The 4,846-nt window shown below is 40.1% G+C and overlaps 1 non-coding gene across 1 annotated transcript; it reads left to right on the top strand.

Moving 5' to 3' along the window:
* Positions 1-4,387: 4,387 nt before the first annotated feature.
* On the top strand, positions 4,388-4,494 carry LOC112508362. The gene has a single exon (XR_003068735.1). It is a non-coding gene; the product is annotated as a small nucleolar RNA R71 (small nucleolar RNA).
* Positions 4,495-4,846: the final 352 nt, after the last annotated feature.

The following is a 4,846-nucleotide window of genomic DNA, read 5'->3' as shown; positions in this document are numbered from 1 at the left end:
TCCATTTGTTTGTCGGTGGTAGGCATTTGCTATTCTATGGTTAATGTTGTACTTTTCAAGAACTCCACTTAACAGGTTACTTACAAAGTGGGTACCTTCATCACTAATCAGTGCTCTTGGGGTACCAAACCTTGTAAACATCTGTTTTTGAAGAAATTTAACCACAGTTTTTGCATCATTAGTAACACAAGCCATGGCCTCTACCCATTTAGAAACATAATCAACAGCCACTAGAATGTATTGACAATGATTTGATGGGGGAAATGGTCCCATGAAGTCTATCCCCCATACATCAAACAACTCTACTTCTAAGATCCCATTAAGTGGCATYTCATTYCBYTTRGAAATGGATCCACTTCTTTGACACTCATTGCATCTTTGTGCAAAATTGTGGTCATCTTTGAAGAGAGTAGGCCAATAAAATCCAGATTGTAATACTTTAGCAGCTGTTCTTTGGCCTCCAAAGTGTCCTCCATATGTTGCTTGGTGGCAATGCTGCAGGATTGCTGCCACCTCAGTTTCAGGGATGCACCTTCTCAAGATTTGATCTGCACTTATCTTAAACAAGTAAGGGTCATCCCAAAGGTAAGATTTAGTATCATGGAGAAACTTTTTGAACATATGGCCAGAAATATCAGAAGGTCTAATTCCACAAGCCAAATAGTTTGCTATGTCGGCAAACCATGGTGGCTTTGATTCTAACACAAGAATTCTTTCATCGGGAAATGTTTCAACAATCTCTCCTTCTCCTAGGGTCTCCCTAGGCTTCTCTAGTCTTGACAAATGGTCCGCAATTTGGTTGTCTACTCCTTTTCTATCCACTATCTCAAGGTCAAACTCTTGCAACAACAAAACCCATCTTATTAACCTAGGTTTAGCATCTTTTTTGGAAATCAAGTACTTGATGGTAGCATGATCAGTGTGAACAATGACCTTTGTTCCCATCAAATATGATCTATATCTCTCAAAAGCAAAAACCACAGCTAAAAGTTCCTTTTCAGTTGTTGTGTAATTAAGTTGTGCTTCATTCAAGGTCTTACTTGCATAATAGATTGAATGAAATTTTTTTTCCTTTCCTTGACCCAAGACAGCTCCAACAGCCCAGTCACTAGCATCACACATGATCTCAAAGGGTTTGTTCTAGTCAGGAGCAACAACTACCGGTGCGGTTACTAAATCTTTTTTCAAGGTGTTGAATGCATTTCTACACTCATCCGTAAAATCAAACTTTTGATCATGTTGCAAAAGTAAACACAAAGGTTTTGAGATTTTTTAAAAGTCTTTTATAAACCTTCGGTAAAACCCAGCATGACCAAGAAAACTTCGTATTCCCTTGACAGTAGTTGGTTCAGGTAGTTTTTCAATGATTTCAAGTTTAGCTTTGTCTTCCTCAACTCCTCTTTTGGAAATCAAATGGCCCAAAACAATTCCTTCTTTTACCATGAAATGACACTTTTCCCAATTGAGAACCAGATCAGTCTCTTCACATCTTTCAAGACTCCTTTTTAAATTTTCCAAACAGTTATCAAAAGATGAGCCATAAACTGAAAAATCATTCATAAAGATTTCTATGGATTTTTCAAGCATGTCAGAGAATATGGACATCATGCATCTTTGAAAAGTTGCGGGAGCATTGCAAAGTCCAAATGGCATTCTCCTAAAGGCAAAAGTACCATAGGGACATGTGAAGGTGGTCTTATCTTGATCCTCGGGTGATATGGCTATTTGGTTATATCCGAAGTATCCATCCAAAAAGCAGTAATACTCTTTTCCAGCCAACCTGTCTAACATCTGATCAATAAAAGGTAAGGGAAAATGGTCCTTTTGGGTGGCTTTGTTTAGCCTTCGGTAGTCCATACATATCCTCCAACCAGACACTATTCTTGTGGGGATGAGTTCATTCTTGTCATTGGTGACAACAGTAAACCCTCCCTTCTTTGGGACATACTGGATTGGAGTAACCTAGGAACTACCGGCTATCGGAAAAATTATTCCGGCGTCTAGCCATTTCAAAATTTCCTTCTTCACTACTTCTTTCATGACCGGGTTCAATCTCCTTTGAGGCTCTATAGATTTGATGTTCTTTTCATCTAGGATGATCTTATGTTGACATATAGAAGGACTAATCCCCTTTAGGTCAGCAATGGTCCATCCTATGGCTTTGGTGTGCAACTTCAACATATCTATAAGCTTCTTTTCTTGATGAAAATCTAGGGTAGATGATATGATGATAGACAATTTACCTTCCTCTCCTAGATATGCATACTTCAAGTGAGATGGGAGTTGCTTTAACTCCAGATCAGGTGGTGAAATTATAGATGGGGTAAAATTCTTAAGCTCACTATTGTCCAACAACTCAAATGCTGCAGCATCAGATGGGACATCACCTTTCAAATCCTCAACAGTATCATCACCTATCTCAACACTATCCTCATCCTCAAGCTTACAGGCCTTCCTAACTCCTTCCTCATAACACATTGTCTCAATCTCAGTAATTCCTGAGCATTCCTCTAAGTTATCAGGGTACTTTAAGGAATTAAAGACATTGAATGTGACTTTCTGGTCTTGGAGTCTCATGGTTAGCTCTCCCTTTTCGACATCAATCAAGGTTCCATCAGTGGCTAGGAAAGGTCTTCCTAAGATTATAGGAATATCTTTATCAGCCTCAAAATCTAGGATGATGAAGTCAGCCGGAAAGATGAATTTGTCAACCTGAACTAAGACATCCTCAATCTTACCTTTTGGATAAGCTATGCTTCTATTGGCCAATTGCAAGGTGACAGTGGTGGGTCTAGCTTCCCCTATGCCTAAGGTGTTAAAAACAGACAAGGGCATAAGGTTGATGCTAGCTCCTAAATCACACAAGGCTTTACCAATTTCCTTTCCACCTATAGAACAAGGAATAGTGAAACTCCCTGGGTCTTTAAGCTTAGGGGGTATTTTGTTGGTTAGAAGCGCACTACATCCCTCGGTAAGAGCTACGGTCTCATATTCTGTTAACTTCTTCTTCCTACTCAAAATATCTTTTAGGAACTTGGCATAATTAGGAATTTGCTCAATTACTTTAACAAGGGGTATGTTAATGTGCAATGGCTTAAACACTTCCAAAAACTTCTTAAATTGTAGTTCTTCCTTTTGGTTCCTTAACCTTTGGGGAAAAGGAACATAAAGAGGAACTGGCTTTATGATAGCTTTGTTTGGTTGTGCTGAGCAAGATGGGTCCAAAGTGCCTAGAGTCTTGGTTTTACTTTCTTGAGGTTCAGATGGGATTACAACTTTGGTTKTTGGACCTGTTATAACCTCATCCTCAATTGGCTTTTTCCTAGCAACTTCGTCAGGGAATAACAAAGGATAGTCTGATTTAGGAGGAACAAAGGTGGTGGACTCAGGAAGTGGGTTATCCAAAGGTTTTGGTGGACTTTCAGTAACAGGGACCATAAGTGTAGTCTCAGGTTTAGACACAACCTGTTCACTATCTTTTGGTAKGGTCTCAGTTAATTCCTTACCACTCCTAAGAGTTACTACCTTCACATGTTCTTTTCCTAGATCTCTCGGGACTTCGGTGTTACTAGGCAAAGTACCAAGGGCTCTATTATTCTGATTAAGAGCAAGTTGGCTAACTTGTGTTTCCAGGTTTCTGATGGCAGCACTTTGTTGATTGAACAAAGATTGATTTTGAGTCATCATTTGCTGCTGTGCTTGGGACTGTGCCACCAGTCCTTTTATCATATCTTCCATGGAAGATGATGAATCGGACTGTGGAGGTGGTTTAGTTTGAAAAGGTGGTTGATTACTTTGAAAATTCTGGTGATGGTGATTCTGAGAATTAGAACTGTTTGCATGATGATGTGTTGAAAATTAGGGTTTCCTTGCTGCTTATGGACGCGGGGGGGGGGGGGGGGGGGTTCAAACTTAGACTATTCCATGAGAAATTTGGGTGCTGTCTCCAACTGGCATTGTAGGTGTTAGTGTAGGGATTCGATCTGTTATGAACATAATTCACTGATTCAGAATTGTGTGGACACAGTTCATAAGAGTGTTCCCCTCCACAACAGACACATTGCACTAAGAGGGCAGCTGGAATAGGTGATGTGACAGCTGACTGCACTCCTTGGCCAAAAGTTAGATTTTTAAGCATATTGGCCATAGAAGAGAGTTGTACTGTTAATGCAGTATATGCATCAACATCATGTATTCCCGTTGTCTTCTTTTGCGGTTGAGCACGTGGATCAGCCGAATGTCCATTGTTAGCAGAATTTTTTCTAGGATCTCATATCCTTCATTGTAGGTCATAGCTGTAAAGGCTCCACCCGCAGTTGCATCGATCATCTGTTTTGCCATAGGATTTAACCCATTGTAAAACGTCTCGAGTTGAATACAGTACGAGATGCCATGGTGAGGGCATCGCCTTAACAACTCTTTAAACCTTTCCCAGGCGTCAGGAACAGCTTCATCGTCCATTTGTTTAAAAAGGCAAATTTCATTTCTGGACTTAGCGTTCCTGGTTGGTGGGAAATATTTTCGCAAAAACTTTTCCGCCATATTACTCCATGAAGGCACAGACCCCGGAGTTAATGAATTGAACCATGCCTTTGCCTGATCCCTTAGAGAAAATGGGAATAAAGTGAGTCTTAGAGCGTAATTAGACACTCCTGGGATCAGGAAAGCATCAGTAATTTCCATAAATGATTTCAAATGTGAGTGTGGGTCCTCCGAAGGTATCCGGCAAATTGTCCGTTTGTTTGCAACATGTGAAACATAATCGGTTTTAACTAGAAATGGAGAGCGGTCATATGCAGTCTAACTATCCCAGAATTTAATTGCTCAAAATCTGGGATGGCATAGT

The sequence above is a fragment of the Cynara cardunculus genome (genome assembly GCF_001531365.2).
Source record: "Cynara cardunculus var. scolymus isolate 2C chromosome LG 2, CcrdV1, whole genome shotgun sequence".
Lineage (NCBI taxonomy): Eukaryota > Viridiplantae > Streptophyta > Magnoliopsida > Asterales > Asteraceae > Cynara > Cynara cardunculus.
This window is presented reverse-complemented; position numbering and strand designations above follow the sequence as displayed.